The 10894-nt window shown below is 37.6% G+C and overlaps 1 long non-coding RNA gene across 1 annotated transcript; it reads left to right on the forward strand.

The window, feature by feature from the left end:
- Window positions 1–7278: 7278 nt before the first annotated feature.
- LOC109204453 (uncharacterized) lies at window positions 7279–9180 on the forward strand. The gene is made up of 6 exons (XR_002063931.2): window positions 7279–7314; window positions 7437–7525; window positions 8191–8296; window positions 8494–8599; window positions 8748–8809; window positions 8904–9180. It is a non-coding gene; the product is annotated as an uncharacterized LOC109204453 (long non-coding RNA).
- Window positions 9181–10894: the final 1714 nt, after the last annotated feature.

The following is a 10894-nucleotide window of genomic DNA, read 5'->3' on the forward strand; positions in this document are numbered from 1 at the left end:
CGCCAAGAGACGGTACTTTCAAAAAATTGCGTGCATCGGTAATGTGGACCCGTATGAAATAAGGAAGCGGAGTGGAAACCCAGACGACCTACCGCCTTTGTCCTATCCCGATCTTTGCATACCTTGTCTGTGGAGTCAGCGCATACACAGCAAACCAGTTTAAGAATTATAAATCCCTGGAGGCTGTTGAGAAATCAGTTTCGCCCCGGTTCTTTGATTCGTCGAGGGATCCAGAAACGGTGTTGTGCCAAAGTAGTTACCCCCGTCAAAAATTGTTTCCCCATCCACGAGAGCGCGCAAAGTAGGAGGAGCCACTTGCCCAGCTCCGTTCTGTACGCTACTTGTCACTGATCTGCAGTCGACGCAATAAAGAGTAAAAGCTGGAAAACGGCAGGCTCGATTAATTTAATATTAGTTTCGTGACATTGTAATGTGCCGTGTGGAAGACAATTTACATTAAACTGTACACTGAAATAACCTGCTGGGAATACTTTGTCTAGAAAAATACTTTGATACTATAATACTGTAAAACCAGACGCGATCATGGAAACACGTCGCTCTCCGGTGAATTTACACTCGGTTTACATTTTGTAGCGAAGCTATCACGAAGGAGTTTATTTGCGAAATCAATCACAGTATAACCAATAACTACAGTAACGTTGGAGAGGGTTTCTTCACAGCAAAAGTTATGGAGGGATACAGATTTTATCAGGCTGTGTGGCATCGGCTGCCAAAATGTGTGCCCCCCCCATCTGTAATCCATATTGGCTTTGCTATCACAAAGGGTATATTTGCAAAATAAGTCACAGTATAACCAATAAGTACAGTAACTTTGGAGAGGATTTCTTCTTCACAGCAAAAGTTATAGAGGGATACAAAATTTATCAGGCTGTGTGGCCTCGGCTGCCAAAATGTGTGCCCCCCCCATCAATAATGCACATTGGCAGAGTTTTTCTTTGTAAATAAATAAAATTTAAAACAACATTTAAATATATATATATCGTCTTTGTAAGTCACAGGGCTTTTCAAAATTTTGCAAGTTAGTTTTGGCCAACCTTTCGTAGGCCTACTCGACTCCGACATTGTCAAATTTTTCCAAAATCTCTGGTCACGTGGGTTTTCCTCATCAATTATGCAAATTAGCTCACGTTGTGCGCACGAACCGAAAAACAGAGTGGCTCTGAACTAACTAGAAGATTACTTTACAATTTGTTTTCGAAAATAACAAACACCACAAGAGAATGGAACCAGACGAGTACAAGATTTTGGTTGCATATAAACTGAAAGGCGAGTATCCAGCGCTTTTCACGAAGAAAGAGAAGTTTCTTCTCCGAAGAAAAGCTGCTATTTACGACATTGAAGGTAATAACAGCAACTTCGTAGCGTTTATAAATGTCATCAATACATATATATTAACACATATACAAAGGCATAATGTGTAGTCTTAATTTGCACTAACCGATTTAATTAGCTTGACCTTTCTTTGACCTAGTTAACCCCGGTTAATAGGCACATGGGCGTTTATTAAAGTAAAAGTTTTAAGGTTTGCTATTAAGAAGACAGCGTTAACTAAGAACTGTTTTTGTCCTTTTATAGCTTAACTACAATATGTTACGTCGTAATTACTTTTGGAGTGGTATGTGCCACACCCTTTTACGCAGGTGTACCCACTGTTATGTCTTTATGTCTTTAAATTACATATGTGGAAAATTACGGACAGCAGGAAATTTGGAATTAAACTACTTTGAATTGATATTTGTACAAAAGATAACTCCATGATATCTGAAGGCCATTAGTTATAATGACTTTACACATCCATCACTTTGTTTAGTATCACTAATACAGTCTTGTGAGTGGCATAATCTTTTTGGCTTCTGAAGTAGTCATACTGTCATAACTATAGAGAACCAGTCCAATAGTCACCCCCAAATTATATCACATACATAATTGATTCATTACATTGAAGATGTATTGTCATGACTTTTACCACATATAGACCTGTCATGGTTTAAACAGCTATAATAAACTTTTCTATTTTCTTGTTTATGTTTAGGGGAGCAGCTGTTTTACTGGCGCTACAAAGGCACAGACAAAACCATAAAGACAACGGTAGTCTGTGGGGCTGATGAGGCAAACACAATTTTTTCAGATTTTCATGCCAGTCCTACTGGGGCCCATTGCGGGCAAACAAAAACAAGAGAAGCCATTTCAAAGCGGTTCTACTGGCCAGGGATGTCAGTGGACATCAATAATTGGGTGGGTACTCCAAAACAAACTCTATGTAATTCGACTACAGCTAATTTATTTTAAGAGGAACACAGCAATGTTTCTGTATCTCTCATAATAAGTTATGTAAACCTTGATCATCAACTCTTGTGTTTCTTATTGAATTGCTTTTATTTTTGATTAGGTTTCCCAATGTGCACTTTGCCAGGCAAGTGCAACAAAACCAGCAGAATACATTCCGATAAAGGTTAGTCATCGACCACAGCAAATAATCACATTTAATCACACAATGTTTTCATTGCTTAGAAACCTACTGATTATATACTTGAAAAAATTATAACAGTAGACTAGCATTCTGTGTAATTTCAGTATTATTAACTTAACTATGATTTTGTTTTTAAGGTCTCTCAGCCATTTGAACTGGTTGGGATGGACCTTATTGGAAAACTTACTGAAACCAACAATGGACATCAATACATATGTGTTTTTATTGATTATTTTACAAAATGGCCACAAGCATACCCTTTAAAGTCAAAATCAGCTGGGGAAGTGACAAACTGTCTCATAAAATTTGTCCACCAGTTCGAAGCCCCCAAAAGGATTCTTACTGACCAAGGCAAAGAATTTGTCAATTCTGTAAGTACTTTAGTCTTTGGCAAAAATATGTGAACTCATATTTGAATAATTTTTTGAAAATGGTTAATTTTCTGGTCTTTATAAATCTGTTTTTGAGATATTAGTATGACAGCTGTTTATTTAAATTCTTATTGTAATGTGCTTATAGTCAGTGTATATAACTTTCTTTTGCAGCTCAACAAAAGGGTTTGCGGATTGTTAAAATTAAAAGAAGCCTCTGCTCCCCCTATCACCCACAAACAAATGGGCTGGTGGAGAAAATGAATGGCACCATCCAGAGGTAAATTCTTGGAGTACATGTTATACATTTATGGGGGTTCCCTTCAACCAAAACATGAATGCATGACATTAAACTATTAAAAAATGTAAATGATCTTTCATATGAATGTCTTCTATGTGCTTTCATTGTCAGAGCCCTGTGTAAAGTCATTGGCGACCAACCAGAAATGTGGGATGAGTATCTGGATGCTGTAATGTTTGGACTCAGAACTAAAAAACAAGTGACCACCAAATACTCACCTTATTACCTAATGTTTGGCAGAGAGGCTCGCTATCCTTCCGAAATCCCAGAAGAGTTCATGGTATGTCTTTCTGTCTGTGACAAACTACACGGAAATCCCACACAACGAAACTTTTTTTAGTTTTTGAGGCACAGGCAGATCAGTTTCAATGGATGCTATGTCACCGCCATAAAAGCACTACACCATTGAATATTTTTATGGATTGTTCAAACCCTCAATAACAGTTTTCTTCATGTCCAATCAATCCCAAGATACACTGAAGCTTTGCCAGAAATACATTGTGTCTTAAAACCTTACCAAAGACACTTAATGTAAATTTTCACTGTATTTCTCAGTTCTTTTATGTATTATCTGTGTATCTTACACAAATTATAGTAATGATAGACATGTCTTTTGATTCAAAGGTTGATGAGAGTGTGGAAGACATTGTGGGGCAGGAGGAGCTGTCGGAAGACATTCAAAAGCATCAAAAGCTGTTGGAACTGGTGAAGGACAATGTGGTCAAAGCTCAGGAAAAAACAAAGGGCAAAATAAAAATGATGACGAGAGATGTCGTCTTCAAAGTTGGTGACAAAGTTTTAAGAGCTAACATAAGAAGTCAGCAGAGGAAAGGGGGAAAACTTGAAGCAAACTTTTTAGGCCCTTACATTATTACAGCAATCCAAGGTAAAAGTGCAGATCTTCAGGATTCCAATGGGACAATCATTCCAAAAGTAAATATTGACCAACTAAAGTTAAGCAAAGACAGCATGCCAAGAGTGCCACACCGGGGTTCAAAGAAAACAGCAGCCACATTACCAACAGCACAACCAGGTCCAGCAGCACCACAAGCTGCAGCAGCACCAGCATCTGCTCTAGCTTCACAGGCTACAGCAGCACCAGTGGCGGTAGCACCACCACCACCTCCTCCTAGAGCTACACAGCCTACAGCACCAATGGCATCACTTACATCACTATCGGTTCAAACACAACATCCATCTCCAGTTCCACAAGGTATAGCAATAACGGTATCAGATCCAGAGTCAGGAGCAACAGCACAGAAAGAGAACGAACCAGCCACAAGTGCTACAGCACCAGAATATGCTACAGCTGTACAAACCGAATCCCAAACAGCAGCAGACCCAGCCTCAAAGACCATAACAGCAGACCAGGCCTCACAAACCACAACAGCAGACCAGGCCTCACAAACCACAACAGCAGACCCAGCCTCACAAACCACAACAGCAGACCAGGCCTCACAAACCACAACGGCAGCAGACCCAGCATCACAGACCACAACGGCAGCAGACCCATCCTCACAGACCACAGCTCCAAATGCTACAACCACACAAGCCTCAGCTCCACAGATTACAGCCCAGCAATCTACAGCACAAACCATGGAAGCAACAGTTCCACTTGTGACACCAGCCCCAGCAACAGCCACACAAGCTAGCCCTGCACCACCTCCAGCATCACCCTCTCAGAGATACACTGAACCTGTTGCAGAGAAATGTAAATAAATATAATATTTTTTTATTTTTTAAAAAAGGACTTTTGTTCCTATGACAGTGTTTGTTTCAGTACTCTGTAGATCATGGCATAGCAAATTTTACACCTTTAAAAAGATTTTTTTAGGTATATTTCCTAACAGAATATTTAAATTTAACAATATGTTAATGCTTTAAAAAAAAAACCTTCATGGGGCAAAACATTATAGAAAACTTGTAAAAGGATGTAAGCCACATGTGTAAAATTACACAAATGAAAAAGTGAGTCCTTCAAAACTGTGAATCTTTCTTTTGTTGTTGTGGAACCCAGAATGTTAATGATTGATATTGTACATCTGATGTACACTAAGAGTGAAAAGTTTGGACACACCTTCATTTTAATGTTGCTTCTTAATTTCCTTGTCTATTTTGTAGATTCATTGTTGATTAGAACTCGAGGCATCAAAACTATGAATGGACACATATGGAGCACTAACCCTAACACAAATGATGTAGTAAACCAAAAAATATGAAAGAACCAAAAATATTTTTTATATCTTAGATTCTTCAAATTAGCCACCCTTTGCTTTGATCACTGCTTTGCACACTCTAGGCCTTCTGTCAGTGAGCTTCATGGGGTAGTCACATAAGATGATTGTCACTGCATGAAAAGCATGAACACACAGAAAAACACTGAATGGGAAGGTGTGTCCCTAATTTTGACTAGTAGTGTATGTTCTTCATTTTCTTCTTTTCTGAAATTGCTGTCATATATGCTGTTAGTGACATAGAATGCCCACTACAAGCAGTATATTAATGTTGTGATGATGACTGCCTGCCAGCAATAGTTCGAAAGATCAAATACTCTTTAAGAAGCTGCTTTTAACAGCCCAGAAATTGACACTCTATTTTAAAGACAATAAAACTAGTTTTGGAGGAGAAAAATAACATTTTTCCAGAAATGGTTATGTAATAGTAAAGGCCACAGGTGCAAGCCTTGAGCCTGAGTATTTTAAAACATATTCATGTAGCTTCAACTAAACATAATTTTAAAAAATTGTTGTAATAGGTGTTTCTGCTGGAAAAAAAATTTGATAGGGGGCAAGAGCATTTCTATTGCTATGTATTTAAATTCCTTTTCTTTTATTAATATGAATTTATTTAAATTTCTTTAGAGGACATTGTAAGTGTAACTTTACCCCCAAATAAAAGCAAATTTAAGTGCTCTTTTTTTTCTACAAAATACAATGTTAAACCATGTGCCCATTTTATCAGCGTCTTAAAAGTATTTACCCTGAAACACGCCTTTTGTCAGAAAACTACATAAGAAATTATGCATTTTAAATTTTGATTTACATTTAGTCCTGATGACTTGTCTCTTTTTCTCATTACTTTTTGTAGATATAATGGATGCCTGGGCTGGAAAGAGTCCTCACGTTCTACTCTCCAAAATTGGTGCTTACAAATTATTCTACTGGGATATCCAACAAATTGGTCCGGACATGGAGTTGGAAAGTGAGGTACAGTGATCTTTACTGACAACAATGCAACTATCAGTGTTTTATTGCTTGACAACAGTTAAAAAATGTTTACATTTTGTATTCGCAGTCTATTAATGCATATCTTGCGATCATGGTGAGACAATGCAATCGCCATAATTCAGCCAAAGCAGCATTCATTGATTCATTTTCAATGACTGCCATTTGGAAGAGAAAAGCTCCAAGACTCAAGGTAGGTATCTCTAGAAAGAATCTTGTGTGTATTGTTTAAGTACCTCAGATCATATCCACATCCAGATTTAGATTGGATAACAGCTTATGGAGAAAGAACGAATTGAGACTGGGGTTAGTAGATGTGGATAGTTTATTAGACTTGCCAGTTCTCTTTTGTTCTCTGCTTGTCTGGTTTCCTCCTTTTTTTGTACACACTCCAATCAATGCTTGATTTGAGATTTGCAAACATTTGGGCTAATATCTCTTTTGAAATCATCAACACTGCTTCATCTCTTTAATAGGTACCTTTTTATTCTCAAGTGATTCATACGTCACTGTTAAAGAGGCTTAATAAAGCATTACACATTATTTTGCAGATGGCACAATGATCGCATTGAAAATGAGTGAAAATGAACTCCATGTCCAAAGAAAATCCTTAGAAAGAGCTTTATTAGTCTTGGAGGAAGTAATGTGCAAAACCACTTATAAAAAATATAAGATAGTCCAGCTTCTTGCACAGTTTAAAGAAATGAGGGATGAATCATGGCTGTCACAGAGTACTTTATAAGTGGATGATATATAATATATCATAAATTGCTTTAATAAAAAAGGACTCTAAACAACATGTTATTGCATTTCTTTTTTTATGTCTGAAGTTAATATTTTTATTCTTTTGTTTCAATTTAAGATCAAACCCATGGAGCATGAAGTGATTCTGGAATTGTAAATGAACATCATCACTGGACATTAGTGGTAAACAAAATAATTGCATTTACAATATTCATCAAATCAGTTTTATAAGAAAAATGCATGGCATGCAGATAATCTTAAGTCTTGAATTATTACATGTAATTCTCCACATAATTTTACTGTAGGTCATTTACCCACAAGAAAAGAAGTCGCTGTATCTTGATCCACTCGGAGAAACTAAACAAGGTATCCAAAATTGTTTGGAATCAACAAGGTAAGGATAACTGCTCAAATTTATTTCGACCCTTTATTAAACTCTTTGTTGCTTTTGTTATTTTTGTGTTTATTATGACAATTACAAGTATGATGTCAATCAAAAAATAAATGGTACTCAGAATTAAAAAACTAGCAGCAACAGGTTTAAATTTTTGTGTTCGTCTTCTGATATTGTGGTGTTATGGGTTAATTTTGCCTTTAAAGAGAAGTCTCCCCATGTTTCAATGTTTATTTGAGGACCTGATGTCTGTATGAGATGATGTTTTTACATTAGAAAATATAGCACGGGGATATTAATGTTTAGTAGTTGCATAAAGTGTTGCGGAGGTTTAGCACTAAAACATCAGACAAATGTCTAAAATAATTTCACATAGGTTATACATGTGTGAATTTCATCTTTGCTTCTCCTCCACATCTCTTCAAAGTGTACTGTGTAAGTGATTGATTTCTATATCATGGGAGGAAACAGGAAAATAAAAGCACAAGTAATTGTCCACGAAAATGCGTTGTAGACTTTTAAAAAGTAATGATTTTAACAAAACAGTGTGGTCAGTGTTCTTAACTTGATGTTCAACAGACACTTAAGCTCTCCATACTGTTCATCTTTTTGTGTCACCAAAATTTTAAAACATGTTATTTGTTTTTATTGTACTTGTCTTTCAGGGCATTCATGCGAAAAAAAGGATGCAACGTCTCAAGATGGACTTGTGACACAGTCAAACACCCAAAACAATTGGACGCTACCTCATGTGGAGTCTTTGCATTGAAAGTACGAGTCTTAACCGTAATACATACATATATACAACAATATTGGAAATGTTGTGTTGTAATAAATGTTAATGACAGGAAAAGGAATATAAGATAATTACACAAAAAAAGAAAGAAATTGATTCACAGCAAACAAATTTCTATAAAATAACATTTACGATATTAGCCTATTTAGTCATCTTAGAATCTCTTTTTCAGTTTGCTGAAAAGATCTTGCAAAAAGAGTCAATAGACTTTCCGTCTACAAAAAAGGCCATAAACACACACAGGCTGCAAATTGCCACCACTCTCCTCCTAGAGACAGGTAACTCATTTTCCACAATTCAGTGTTCTGAAATCATGAATATTTTCATCATGATAGCTGTAGAAACAAACCATATAGTTGTTTGAATGAAGTAATAAGTGCAGTAGGTAGTATACTCTATGTGCTATTTTTTCACTTTTTAAAACAGATGACTTGACAAACATCTGTCTTTTCTGCGGCGAAGAAGAGCATGAAACTGACAACAAATGGGTAATGTCATCATGAAAGACTGCTAAATGTTATGATCAATTCCCGTAAATGAAATTTTAACATTGGGATTTATAATTATTTATTTTTTTTACAGATTCAGTGTGAGATGTGTTTGCGGTGGTTCCACCAGCTCTGCGTGAAAAGCCCACCACCAGAAGACGTGTTTATTTGTTTCGCTTGTACATAGTTGACACTAAAGGTGCACAGCTAGTGTTCTTATGGCACACATTGTTGAGAACACACATATCGACATATATATATATGTAGATGTTAAATTAAGAAGTCTAAAAAAAGAAAATGGTCTCCAAAGTTACTGTAGTTATTAGTTATACTGTGATTTATTTTGCAAATAAACTCTTTCGTGATAGCAACGCCAATGTGCATCCTGGTACATTGTAGTGAATGCTGTGTGTGTGGTGTTCTTAAGCTGCTGGAACCTTGAATTTCCCCTTGGGGATTAATAAAGTATCTATCTATCTATCTATCTCTTGATGGGGGGGGGGCACACATTTTGGCAGCCGATGCCACACAGCCTGATAAATTTTGTACCCCTCCATAACTTTTGCTGTGAAGGAGAAATCCTCTCCAAAGTTACTGTACTTATTGGTTATACTGTGACTTATTTTGCAAATATACCCTTTGTGATAGCAAAGCCAATATGGATTACAGATGGGGGGGGCACACATTTTGGCAGCCGATGCCACACAGCCTGATAAAATCTGTATCCCTCCATAACTTTTGCTGTGAAGAAACCCTCTCCAACGTTACTGTAGTTATTGGTTATACTGTGATTGATTTCGCAAATAAACTCCTTCGTGATAGCTTCGCTACAAAATGTAAACCGAGTGTAAATTCACCGGAGAGCGACGTGTTTCCATGATCGCGTCTGGTTTTACAGTATTATAGTATCAAAGTATTTTTCTAGACAAAGTATTCCCAGCAGGTTATTTCAGTGTACAGTTTAATGTAAATTGTCTTCCACACGGCACATTACAATGTCACGAAACTAATATTAAATTAATCGAGCCTGCCGTTTTCCAGCTTTTACTCTTTATTGCGTCGACTGCAGATCAGTGACAAGTAGCGTACAGAACGGAGCTGGGCAAGTGGCTCCTCCTACTTTGCGCGCTCTCGTGGATGGGGAAACAATTTTTGACGGGGGTAACTACTTTGGCACAACACCGGCACCGGAACTTCAGTAGTTATTTTTACAAAATCTTTATTCATCTTTATTCATCTTCATTTAAGCATGCACTTCTAGAAGGGAAGACGAGGCCGGTGTCCCTCTGCAACAATCTTCACCTCTTTGTTAGTCACAGCCAGCTTTATAGGAGCGACCCCATCATAAAACCCCCCACAATGTGCTGCAAACTCTGTGTCTGTGTCTATGTGCATGAGCACGTGAGTGCCTGTGTGTGCGCATACCCGTATGTCTATGTGAGTGCACGTGAATGACTGTGTACGCGTACCTGTGTATATGTCTGTGCACGTGAGTGAATGTGCATGTCAGTGTGAGTGAATGTGCATGTCAGTGTGAGTGAATGTGCATGTAGGTGTGGGTGCGTCATAACAGTCAAAGCACTGTTTGTGTGTGTCTCTGTATACGTGACTTCCTGGGGGTCATAAAAGTAATCTCCTCACCCAGGTTAAACCAAATTCCTCTACACAACATAGAAAACAGAGTTAACGTATTACAAACACTGAGACCCCCACTCTGCATCCACTGGGCCATTGGCCTCTTGTTGTCTTACATTTACAGATAAGGTGGAGAGTCTCCTGCAAGCCTACTTCTAAGTTATGGCAATTATGAGTTTTTATTAAAGGTACAAGCATCAGCATCAGCAACCCCCAACTGTAGCTTCCTGTCTCCTTTTATGACAGCAGACCCTCAGTGTCAATAAATTCCTTTCCCTCTAAACAATTACACACACTCTCAGGCCTACAGCTAAGCCAAACTAAAACACAGACCAATCCTTCCTTATTACTGTGATCTAAACAAATTTAACACATTACATTCTAATAATTATTTTCTTGTACTCACAAGGCCCACATCCAATTCACGAACGGCTGGGTGCAAGATTTGTC

This window comes from Oreochromis niloticus, linkage group LG12, assembly GCF_001858045.2.
Source record: "Oreochromis niloticus isolate F11D_XX linkage group LG12, O_niloticus_UMD_NMBU, whole genome shotgun sequence".
NCBI classification, from domain to species: domain Eukaryota; kingdom Metazoa; phylum Chordata; class Actinopteri; order Cichliformes; family Cichlidae; genus Oreochromis; species Oreochromis niloticus.